General features: G+C 34.5%; 1 long non-coding RNA gene across 1 annotated transcript; it reads right to left on the bottom strand.

Annotated features, from left to right (window-relative positions):
- Positions 1–5,981: 5,981 nt before the first annotated feature.
- On the bottom strand, positions 5,982–10,013 carry LOC132636125 (uncharacterized). The gene is made up of 2 exons (XR_009581043.1): positions 9,521–10,013; positions 5,982–6,250 (listed from the first exon to the last, which is right to left on the bottom strand). It is a non-coding gene; the product is annotated as an uncharacterized LOC132636125 (long non-coding RNA).
- Positions 10,014–13,514: the final 3,501 nt, after the last annotated feature.

The following is a 13,514-nucleotide window of genomic DNA, read 5'->3' as shown; positions in this document are numbered from 1 at the left end:
TAACAATGAAAAAAATTACATTGTAACAATGTAAAAAAGCATTAAAATAGGGACAACTTTTGCATTCATAAGCCAAAATCAGATGGGAGAAATAAAAAAATTCACTGTTAGAACTTTCTTCTAAAAATATTAAATTGAGAATTTTACAACCTTCAGAAATATACTGTAATTCTTAAGCAAAAAAGGACTAATTTTTTCATCAATATCACTTTTGTCATTCCATCGCCCTCTTTATATAGCACTCGTTTGGAGTTATGTTTTCTCAATTTAAAAGTTTTAACCACGGTTAAAACTTAATTTTTTTTTTCCAAGTCATAAGTTTGGATAAGATTTGATTTGATTTATTTTCAATTCAAAAGCTTCAACCTGTAAGTATTTTCGGATATTATATTCATATTCATAATTATCTTTAAATAATTAGTTAGAAGTAGGAGTAGTATATATCTTTCTTTTTAGTTAGAAGTAGGAGTAGGAGTAGTATTCATATTACAGGTATCTTAAATGTTGTGCTGGCATTTGTATCCAATTTGCTTTGTTTAACTAATATAACTTTTTCTAAAAAAATTAATATAGCTTTTTAAATCATACCTATGTTCTAAATTTTAAGTTTAAACTTTAGAATATATCCGACTTTACAAAAGAAAGAGAAAAAAAAAACGAAGTAGAGAATTTCATTGGTTAATAAATAATTGTTTTCTAGAAGGATAAATTTGAATTTGAAAAGTCCTATAATTACGATTCTAAGATAAAGATGAGAAGTTGTTTTAGATAAATATGCTAGTGTTATATTCAAAATTTTAAACCTTATTTTTTCAGTTAAAAATTTAATTAATCAAATTGATAGCAATTACAAACAAAAAAAAAGTTTGTCTTAAAATTGTCAAGTGACTTGTTATTAGCTTGTCACTTGGCTTAACCACATCACTTGCATGATATTTTAAAACACAATGCATATTTTAATAAGATTTTAAGATATTCTTATCTTATAATCTATATATTTGAGTTGAGTGAAATATTTGCAACTGATTAGATCAATTTAAATTTTAATATACTAAGGGAAGACCAAACAGAGATGATCAATTAACATTCCTTATCCTTGTTTTTAACCTCTGGCCTACGTTTTATTTTTCTCTTTTTAAAATTTGTTAATCTTCTTTTCTTTGTTTCATTGTTACAAAAAAAAAAAAAACAAATTCACAAATATCTACCATTTATTTTCAACATAAAAGGAAGGGTTTTAGTTACATTTATTGAAATTGCCCATGTGAGAAAGTTATTTATGTTTAAAAAAAAAAAATTGCTTAAATTTTTTTGTTATTTCTTTTTTACTTTTAGATTTTATTATTTATGATTTCAATAACATGATCTTCTCCACATGATGTTTTATCTTTTATTTCTGAAATATTCAAGATCATTATGAGAGAGAGAGATTATTTACTACTTTATTTTATTTGTTAAATGGATCAATGCATAAATAGCCATAGTTATCTCAATCCACGGTTTTTTTTTCTCTTTCTATTATAATATACAAATTTTGTAATTGATAAGGATAAAGATGAGATGTTGTAACCACCTTTAGACAAATTAGGCTGACTTTGAATTCAAAAGTTCAATTAAAATTTATTTTTATTAAAAATTAAAATACAATTATTATGGGATATTTTTTGGTTATTAAAAAACTTTGTCTTAATTTTTATTATTGTTGTCTTAAATTTGCCAAGTGGCTTGATATTAGCTTGTCACTTGGTTTAACCACGTTGCTTATACCTCTCCTATTTTATATATTAGTATCCGTACCGGCGCGATGCGCGATCGATATTAAAAAACTAATCGCAACAAATTGATATATATTAAAGTATTAAGTACATAAAATTATAACATTTAACACTTCAAAATCAACCCCTCCACCCCCTTCCCCCCAAACCCCCTACTACTTTATTTTATTCTATTTTTAGCTTTATCTTTTACTTCTGTGCAGTGGTCTTATCAATAGATGGAAAAAAAAATCATCATAATTTCTCATATCAAATTCAAATAGTCTATCCTCCTTTTCTTTTTTTAAAAAAAAAGAATTTTTACTTTTTCCTGTTTCTTTTTATGTTCTTACAAAACCATATATTTTTTAAAGCATGTTTCATGTGCCTTTTATGAACTTTTCACTTGATTTAATGCTAAGTATTCAATAAAAACTCTATAAAAAAAATTTTAAAAATGAATTTTAGTCGTCAGATAAATATTGCGTTCCTTGTTTTTTTAATGCAACGAACTCAATAAGAAAAACTCTATTAAATCCAAGAAAATAAATCATAGCCATGCGAGTTTTTATTAAATTACCACTTAATTCCGTACTCTTTCCCATTCATCAAATACTATTTATTTTTTAAACTATTATACTATGGATTTCATTGTTAATATTTTTTAGTACTATTTCTTTGTTTTTTTAATTTATTAAATTAATTTTGAAGTATAAACAACCTCACATTATTATCTCTACCCTTCTCTTTATACATTCATTTTCCTACTACGATGTCTATTTTTGGATTTAGTTTTAATTATTGAAATTTATTTGCATGAGCCATCGGAGGGACCTGGACAAGTAACTATGGGTAGCAAAGCTACCAGTACGCCGGTTGCGACAACACAAGGGGAAAAAGGCAAAGCAACTGCTGCTCTAGTTGATCCGGCGAGCTGATCGAAACTGCCAGGAACAGCAGCCGGCAATACAGCACAAGTAGCGGGGAAAGGGTATGTTCGAGGACAACTATTTGGCCCTTCTACAAGTACGACGAATAAAGCCCAAGCACAAACAGAGAAACAGCCAGAAGGTGGGAAAGGATGGGCAAACCTGTTCACTGGTCCAAAATTAGGAGCTAAAGGTATGAATATCACGTTTATTGAACCTGTTATCATTGATGGGGAGAGAATTACACAAATACAAGAACATGAGATTGAACAAGAGACAGCAAAATGGAAACAAGCACTAATTCTCTACGTGGTAGGGGATTCGCCATCTATTGGAACCATTACTAGATTCATAGGGTCAAATAGGAAATTCTCATACAATCCAAAAATACACTACCACAATGAGGGATACTTTGTTGTCTTGTTTAACAATATTGAGGACAAGGAAGAGGTATTGTACTCAGGACCACACACAATCAATAGTAAACCAATTATTTTAAGGGCTTGGAATCCTGATTTTAACTTTGGAGAGGAGGTGTTGAGAACTATTCCCCTTTGGATCAGACTTCCAAATTTACCAATGAACCGCTGGGGTAATCAAACGCTGAGTAGAATTGGAAGTGTCCTTGGGTGTCCCATTTATGCAGATGCATGTACTACGACTATAGAAAGAGTGTCCTATGCTAGGATATTGGTGGAGATGGATGTGACAAGGGCCTTGCCTTAGACAATTAAACTACAAGATCCAGAGGGCCAGGTCTTCGTGCTGGAGGTTGAGTACGATTGGCAGCCTAGCTTTTGCCCTAAATGCCTAAAGATTGTACATGTTTGTCCAACACCACCTGAACAGCAGGCACCAGTACAAGGCGGAGGCAGGAGACCCAAAGCAAGGGTTCAAAAAGCTTGGAAACCACACCAGCAAGATGTTCCTCAAATAGGGGTGGTACAACCTAGAGAACAAGCTAGTACACAGAGCCAGGTGATAGAAAATGAACGAGGTGGCCCAGTAGCTATACAAACAGGGGTGGTGGAACCTAAAGAGCAACCTACTATTACCAATGTGTCCACTCCAGCAGTGTCATAAAAGCCCACAAATGCTCCTGAACCTGGCTGGCAGACTGCTAAACACTCCAATCTAGCAAAATTGCCCCTACAACTCAAGCCTAACACGATTAGTCGTGCCAGCATTTTCAGTCCATTAATCTCAAAAATCAACAGTGAGTTGGTGGATATTGCTGTGACACCTGCATCTGATCATAGAAGCAAAGGGGAACTAGTACTTCACAAATCCCTCAACTGACAAGATGAAGGTAGTAACTTGGAATGTTAGAGGTGTTAATAAAGTACAGAAGCATAAAGAACTCAAAAAGTTCCTAGTAGATAATAAAGTAGATATTATAGCTATTTGGAGCACAGAGTGATGAAGAAAGCTGCTATCCCGATAATAAATAAAGTTGCAAAAGGTTGGGACTATGTCTGCAATTACTCAACAACTGAAAAAGGAAGGATATGGATACTTTGAGACCCAAGATATTGTAGTTTCTCAATGACACAGATGCATGACCAATATATTCATGGGCAAGTAAAGGATTATGATACAAGCAAGAGTTATTACTTCACAGCTAGCTGTCTATGGTATGCACACCATACAAGATAGAAAACATCTCTGGGATGATCTTCTAAGCCTTGCCCAAGGCATCACCATTCCCTGGTTAGTCATGGGAGATTTCAATGCTGTCCTTGCATTGAAGACAGAGTTGTTGGCTCTCCTGTACAAACTAGTGAAATAGTAGACTTCAATGATTTTATGCAAATGCTAGCATGATGGATCTGAAGGCTGTGGGGAGAGCATATACATGAACTAACTGTCATGCCCTGTTTTTAACGGATTAAAACTAGTTCACAACTTATAGGCTATGGTGTCCTCTGGTTTTACAAATTTTCAGAGTCGCCACCTAATTTTAGGAAATATTAGGAAACCATTCGTAAAAATGTAAACTCCATTTTTTAGTCTTTGAAACCTGTGAGATTCTAGATAAGGGTTTTATTTACCTCAAGGGGAAAGTATTAAGCATCCCTCAGAGTCTATCCGAAGACAGTCTTTAAACTTAGCTTAATTAACACTAGAGGGGGATTATTTAATTATTATTATCTATTTAAAGAATTGCGAAAAAGAAACTACTCTCTCAAAACCATTTGTATAAAAAGGGGGTTTTAAGGTAATTGTAACTATGTGAGTAAATGCATATATATAAAGGAAATAGTTAATGCTAATGTGTGTGAGGAAAATATATATGACGTTTAGAATAGTATGTTTAATATAGAATAAGCAGGTGTATATTTTTTATAGAATAATAATTTATCTATGTGATATGTATATCACGGGTGACTAAAATAGTTATTGATGACGTGATAGTACTATATAAATGCATATAATGTAAAAACGACCAAGGGAATTAATGGAAATAAGATAGTATATGTATACTACGTATTAAAAAAAACAGTATGTAGGCATACTCATTGTAAAGGAAAGTAATTAATACGAGTTGTAAAATTATATGTGCTAGCGATGTATATTGTTTACAAAAGAGTACATGTGTATTTTTTTAAAGATTAGGTATAAATATGGCTATTGTATATAAGGACAGTATATATATAGAGTATGAAAATACATATTTTTTATGAGAAAATAATATATACATGGAATATGTTTATCATATGTAAAAAAAAAATAGTATAAAGAGTATACTTTTAAAAATAGCCATGGAAAATATAATAATATGTATAAGTACCGTGATATAGATAAGTACACGCATAATGAAAAGATTGATTGAAAAATAAGATAGTATACGTGTATTAAAATAAGTACGTACCTTGTAGTTCTTGTAAAATAGCTTGACCACTATACATAAGCCTAATATGATTTTTTTCTTGTTTTCAACTTGGAAAATAAAGCTTGCTTGACGTTAGCGCAAAAAAACAAATTCTGAAAATAGTAAGATGTTTTAAGCCACTAAAATTCTTATTTTTTTAATCCTCCAAAACCGGTGTTTTTCTTATTTCTAAAAATCTATGTATGGGCCTTTGTATAGAATATGCCTAGCCCTTGCTTGAAACACTTGGAAAAAAATACATTGTTAGCAAATTCTTTATTTTGAAAGAAATCTCCAGTTTCACCTTTTAAAAGAAATCCAATTTTCTTATATCCTGAAAAAGTTGACATCAGTTACGTGACTACTCCAATACGCCTAATCCAAATAAATACACTAAGTTCAATATCTAAAAAAGAGCGTAGGGAATATAATGACTAAACTTACTAACATACTTAAGTCAAGTTACGAGTTCAAAACAAAACTACAAAAAATACAAATTCACAAGAGTGTTAGTCAAATAATATAAATAGCATGTTATCAAACAATATGAAGGCTTAAAATTTTGAATAAAGGAAGAGCGGAAACTCGAGACGCGAAAGTAGGGGACGGCTAGACACAAGCAATTAAATCTGCTACTGGCTGTTCTCTGATATGGGCAGAATCCGGAGTTGCCATAACTCCAAATGCTCCCAAGGCTTCTCATGAAAAAACAAAAAGATAAAGATAAGGATTAGAAACAATTCTCAACAAGGAAAAAGAAGTCTATATAACTTTAATTAATAAAAGCTAGATAAAAGAATCAAATGTAAGACAAGGCTTTCTCGTGTCATATTCTCAAAACGCAATACCACAATCAGTTTTAAAAGAAGATCAATGCAGTTCCAATTGTTACTTAAACATTCAGCTCTTCTATCTAGCTTTCCAAACTAAATATGGCGTAACCTTTTAGATGAAATCATTTAAGTTCAAAACAATACTGTCGTGCTTCCAAACAACTGAAATTCAGAGACATATCACGTACTCAAAGTTCATAAATAGGGAAACAAGCTAGCATCCATGCCTCAAAGAAGTGTAAACTGTAAAACTTATTATCAGGCTTAACGATACAATTCGAACCATTTAGGGAGAGTATCCCATTCGCTCAAACGGATCCTCTACTCATTCTAGAGTTTTTAAGAGAAAGTAGGTAACAGTAAACTACAATAGTCAGGATGAATTTTTTTTTCCAGCAAAACACACAAGTCTAGGTCAATCAATGCACTTAAAATAACTTGAAGTGGATACAGTCATAATTCAAAACGAAATTCTCCCAAAGAACTTTATCCAAAGTTTTAAGACTAAGATCTGAAAGAGACTAAGATCCTAAATCATGGCAGATTATCCCATTTTAAGACTAAGGTCTCTTTGAATATAAAGAAAGAAAAGCTCTTACTCCAAACAAGTTCTAGGACTTATATAAGAAAAGGTATATAAACAGAAAGAGAGGAAATTATCAAAGAGTTCACACATGCCAGAAAATAGTGAAAAAGTTTCCATGATTTTCATTACTTCTCATGTACAAATTAACATACGAAACTGGTGTAGTAGATAAGAACAGTGAATCGAACACCAACATTCGCTTAACAAGGGGGTAAGCTATTGGTTGAATTATGACAGCTCCCTAAGCAAACTTTATTAAACTAAAGAGCAAACTGATGCATGAACTAGGAAAAAAAAAACTAACACAAATGAATTGGAACGAGTCAACTAAGCCAAAATCTCTTTATGCTTACTGGAGTATACACAAAAATGAACTTTTGGTTCATGAGACATTAAGGAAACAGGGGAACTAACTTAAAGAAAGGCAAGCTAGTGAATACATCAAGAGAGCAACATTTGTTTCTGGAAACTCAAACTGGAAATTTTAAGCATAACTTGATAAAAATCCATATAGCGATTAACATTTGTATAACTCTAACATGCTTGGAGAACAAAGAAAGTCACTCATTGTAATATATAATTCCATGTTTTGGAACTAAAATGCTCAAAGGAAGAAGTAAAACGGGCTGAAACATTAGGCAATACTCAATCTCATACTAATCTAAGCTTGAACATAAGCTAAATCTCATAACATAAACTTATCGACGAATGCATGAGGATTTCATTGACAATTACAAAGCTGGTATTTAACCAAACAAACATTTTCTAACGAGTTGAGCATACTGGAAAAAAATAAACAGCAAAGGGAAATAAACTCATGCTTTTCACTCAAATTTAAAGGAAGCTAAACATCTAAACCTGTAAACTTAATCATGCTGAATTCCTACAAAAATCAGAACGACGCTAACAAACATGAAATCGAGTCCATTAACTCAGTCACACAGAATTTAAATAGGCAGAAAACTTAACTAGGAAAAGAACTAAAAACGACACAGCCAAACAGAACCGGAAAAATTAAGAAAGAAGAAGGAGAATTTCTGCTCAAACAAGAACTTAAACACTCAGATTTTAACACACTAATTGACTAATAAACCAACTGACTTTTAGCGAGAAATGAAGAAAGGCTAAATATGGAGAGAAAAAAAGTGCAGGAAATGCTAATTAACTCATACTTTGCAATGGAGATGACAGGAGGAAATAAAATGGACACTAACAAAGCATTAAATTAACTCATGTTTTCTATTCAAATGGAGTAACAACAGCGACATGAAAATAGGATAGACTAACCAGTGAACATATTCTCATATTAAATAGCAGGTAAAACGTTCTATTTCTACGGTCACGAAACAAAACACACATTCACATTTTAATATCTAACGAGCATGATATCTGCTAGTAGAGGAGAGACAGAGTCTCTTAATAATTTATTCGAGCATTTTATTTATTCAAAAGAACATGTAGACTAAAAAAAAAAAAACTGGCAACATATTCTTGCATCTCAACACATTCAAAAATCCAGATTTAAAAGAGTAGAGCAGAGAGTGAAAACACTAACCTCTTTTGGGCAATGAAGTAAAAGACTTATAAGCGATAAGGTTGTTCCACCGACAACAAGTTTCAACTAATGCAAACTTATATAAATCAGTGGTTTCCTTCCTAAACGCCCTTAGTCATTTTAGTTCTAAGTATTCTTAAACTCCAAGAAATTAAGCCATCAGAATCCCAAAGAGAGGAGCAGAAACAGCTATAAACAACAACTTCCAACTGTTCTAACACCTTTAGGAAATTAGAAAAAGAAAAAAAAAGAATTTTCTATTAATGTTCAAAACAATATTTATGACAAAAATCTTCAGAAACAACAGTTAGCCTGTTCCTTCCAATCTAAGACAGATATTCATGTTATTTCTATATAAGCAAATAAGTAAACAGACCATTTTTCATTCAAAACTTACCTGAAACTAGCAACCTCAAATTTTAACCAGTTAAAGAACTCAAAGTTCACAATGAAGTCCAAACCAAACTAAAAACCTTACAACAGTTGAAGTTCTTCTAATGCACAAAACAGAAGTGAAATAACATCTCTTCCAAGAAAAAACAATATGGTAACTAGTTTGAAACAAATTATAATGAAAATAGTGATTCAGTTAGCATGTACGAAATCTTATGATATCAATCTCATTTAAACTCAACAATTAGCATTCCTTACCTATTGTTCAAACTTCAAGGTGTATACGATGCTTGTTATTATGAAGAGAGGACACCAGTGGAAAGAGCAAACATGCTCGAGATGCAAACAAAACAGTTATGGACACAACATGTGCAGGAGAGTTTCTCCAGAACACACCAACAAATGAATGTAGTCCTAGTTCATTGAAAATTAGTTATGAGGATGAATTTTGACAAAACAACCTTGCTGAAAGGTTAAAACAGGATTTAAACGAGCGGCACAATTATTCACGTAGTCGATAAGTAACGTAGTTATTACTCTTAAGTGTTATTAGTTTACGTAACCATTTAATGATGAAGAAAAAGTGACGGATTCTCACCTTTTCATATGGATTTGAAAGCTACAAATTCGTTGGGACTCCGAATTTATTGGATTCTCCATGGTTTTATGCTCCAATAAACTCAAACCGAGTCTTTACCCTATGGATTGTTGGAAGAACGGTCTAGAATCCCAAAGATGTTCGCGTGCTTTTTGATTTGGGGGCTGATTCGACTTTGGATGAGCTGTTCGAAGCTCTGTCACTTGAAGAAAATGGGAGAAAGGGACAGGGGTTGACGGGAGGCGGCGTCAGTGACGCCAAAATCGGCTTTACCCGATGGTCTGATGGGTAAAGGGGGGTGGCGGCGAGGTGGAAGAGAGAGAGGAGAGGAGTGTTAGTTCTTGTTTGGTGGAAGAGGAGTGTCGGGATCGTTTGGTTAGGGCTGTTAGAGTATGAAGTTTAGTTCTAGGGATTGAGTTTTACAGATGATTGGGCTGGGTCAGTGGGGTTTTGGGCTGGGGCGGTTAGGCCACAGATTTTGGTTAAGGGGAGAAGGGAATTGGCTCCATATTATGGGTAGATGATTTAATTTCTCATCCCTCTCTACTTCAATCAATTAATTAAAATATGCTCCTTTGTCCTAATCAATTTCCACAAAATGTATACCCATATAAATTGCAATACAAGTATTTAATATACGTATTTAGTTTTAAAATAGAGTAAAAGATGATTAAAAATACGGTAATAAGTAGGATTAAAGGAAAAATGTCAATGCCGATATTGATACAGGAATACCAACACTATTTTTGAGTGATTTAATTGTAAAGAATGATGTTTAGTAATTTTTTTTAAAAAATATATATAAAAAAAATGATGTTTGGTGATTTTTTTTTTAAAAACGATAGAAACCTTTCTTAATTTTAGAGAAATAATATCTAAAAAATAGTGTAGTAATTAGTGAAAATATTCCAAACTCATTTATTGGGGAATTTTCACGACTGAGAAGCATAGTGAAATTAATTAAACAAAAAGGAGGGCCAAAATTGGGTGTCAACAGCTTGTCCCTCTTCGTCCAGGGATGATGAAAGAGTCTTTGGACGAAGATGATGTTGACGTAAACCCGATTTTGTCCCGGCGAGTAAATCAGATTGGGTTTGGAAAGAGCACAACTGGAAGGGGTAATTATTTGGGGAATGAAGAGGTGAGTTTATGAATTCGACCGAACTCTGGTTCCTGAGTAGCCTACATATCTCGGGTCATAAGAGAATCAGGTCGATGTAGTTCGAACAAGGAGACGATAAAATTTTGAGAGGTCCTCAAAATTTGCCACAGTGTCTGAATTATGAGGACACTGGCTCTCTTGTTATGGACAAGGGATAATAGTTTTGTTGGATATTTGGAAGGTTGAGTTGTTGAAAATTTTTTGAGTGATCCTCAAAAATTTGTCCCAGTGTTGTAGTTATGGTAACACGAGGTTTCAGAGATGGAAAGGGTAATGGTTTCAACATGAGCGAAAATAGCTAGAATGGAATATGACTGGCTTGACTTTGAGTCCCCTACATATTGAAGAGGACGGGAATTAATTCAGATCTGTTTTAAAGAAAACGAGAAGATAAAAATTTTGAGGGATCCCTCAAAAGTTTGTCCCAGTGTCGAATTATGGTGACACTAGAAGTTGTTAGGAAGATGTGGTCAAATTTTGGGAAAGATTGATGATGAAAAAGGTCTTTCTGATGACGGGATGTACTGTTGCAGCTTCTTGATTATAAATGTGGCGGCCGCAACACACCCATAAGCGAGACTCTACACGAATGCATCTATGTGTTATAGTATCATATCAGCTCGTCGTAGGGACTGACCCTCAGAATTGTCCCAGTATCGCATTATGACGACCTTAGGATGCGGAAGCATTTGACTGTGTTTCTAGAATATATATCCTCAAAAGAAGTGACTTCTAAAAAAAATTGAAAGAAAAACTGGTTGGCGAGCTAAAGCGGAGAGCGGATTCATTGACTCTAGCTTGTGAGTTTGATGTCCTCATCAAGCGGGGGGCCTCAGTTCGCTGTGGCAGAGATAGTTCCATATTGTATTGTGTTTATCTGCAAAAGATGTAAAGATACCTGTGCAATTCAAAGTTATAATGTAATAATAACATAAAGAAATAAAGGAAAGGATTGTAGACAAACTAGAATTGAAAGCACCGATTTGCGGAGCGACTGAAATGTAAAGCTTCCGGCTGGCGGAGCAACTGTAATGTAGAGGCTTCCGGCTGGCGGAGCAAGTGTAATGTAAAGCTTCCGGCTGGCGGAGCAACTGTAATGTAAAGCTTCCGGCTGGCGGAGCAACTGTAATGTAAAGCTTCCGGCTGGCGAAGCAACTGTAATGTAAAGGCTTCCGGCTGGCGGAGCAACTATAATGTAAAGTAAAAATCTCCGATCGGCAGAGTTGTTGACGAAGTTAGACGGCGGTCCCCGATTGGCGGGGTAATTGGCATTGTTAGACGGTATCCTCGATTGGCGAAGTTAGTCGACGCAATTAGATGGTATCTCTGACCGGCGAAGTTAGTCGCAGTTATATTGTATCTTCGATTGGCGGAGTTAGTCGACGCAATTAGATGGTATCTCTGACCGGCGAAGTTAGTCGCAGTTAGATTGTATCTTCGATTGGCGGAGTTAGTCGCAGTTAGATTGCATCTCCGATTGGCGGAGTTAGTCGCAGTTAGATTGTATCTTCGATTGGCGGAGTTAATCGCAGTTAGATCGTATCTCCGATTGGCGGAGTTATTATTAAGGAACAAGGCTGCTATGGGAGGCCCCATCTCTCGAGTAATCGACCTTGACCTTGCTTCTAGAGATACCTGCAAATTTAAATGGAACGTTCAGAGATGAATAAGCCAAGATAACGAAATAAAATAAGAGAAGGTTATTTTGGCTCATGGTGTAGTGATGGATCTTGTGATGCCTCCACTGGAAGCTCGCTTCGATATCATCTCGTCATAATTCATGTCAATCTTGTACTCAAAGAAAAATTCTTAGTTTGGGAGGGGGTGTCGATTTGTGTCGATCGTGGCCCTAGCCTTGTCACTTGAATCTTTTGAGCCTTTTGGGTTGCGGAGATCTTTGTCCGGAGACTTGGTAGGTGGAAAAATACATAAATGCACTTTGAACTTTGAAAATAAAAAAAATTCAGAAATCGGATATGCATGTATATGTACTATGTATAAATGCGATAAAACTCTATCATTTTTTAGATTATGACATATTCCAAAATGCATTGAGATTCTCCATTCTGACGCCCGCATCCAAACGGTGTCTTTGCATAGTCTGTTCCTCTGATGACGCTTCTTCATATTCAAGCTAAGTGTCGCGATGTCTTTGACGATGAGACCGATCCTAATCTATAGTTACATTACAAATAAAAGGTTTCCTAAGGGTATGACCGAACCTTTTTAGGTTTCCTACGTATCCCAAATAGGAATCAGGTCTGTACGTAGTTCAGGGGTACAAATGAAAAGAAAATGATATGTAATGTGATGTGATCGAGCCTGACTCAGGCTACCTACGTATCCAAATGGAATCAGGTCATAACGTAGTTCAATTACAATAGAAAAGAAGATTAATAAAAGGACCGAATCCGGTGGGGATTGCCTACGTATCCCACCGAGGGAAATCAGGTGAATCGTAATTCTAGTTACATAAAGATAATGTTTTTTGGGGTTTTCTATTACAAGAGACCGGACCCGATGTGGGTTGCCTACGTATCCCACCATGGGAAGTCAGGTCAACGTAGTTCTGTTACAATAGAAATGTAAATTACAACGGAAAACAAAAAGCTAGCTTGGATATCTTTAGATGTAGTACTTCCTGACCGAGTCTGAGTTGATGGGCTTCGTGCTCACTTTACCATCCATTTCTGCCAAAATCAATGCTCCTCCTGAAAGCACTCGATGAACCACGTATGGACCTTGCCAATTTGGTGCGAATTTCCCTTTAGCTTCGTCCTGATGAGGAAATATTCGCTTTAAAACCAACTACCCTGGTTCGAATTTCCTAGG

This window comes from Lycium barbarum, chromosome 4 (genome assembly GCF_019175385.1).
Source record: "Lycium barbarum isolate Lr01 chromosome 4, ASM1917538v2, whole genome shotgun sequence".
Taxonomy (NCBI): domain Eukaryota; kingdom Viridiplantae; phylum Streptophyta; class Magnoliopsida; order Solanales; family Solanaceae; genus Lycium; species Lycium barbarum.
This window is presented reverse-complemented; position numbering and strand designations above follow the sequence as displayed.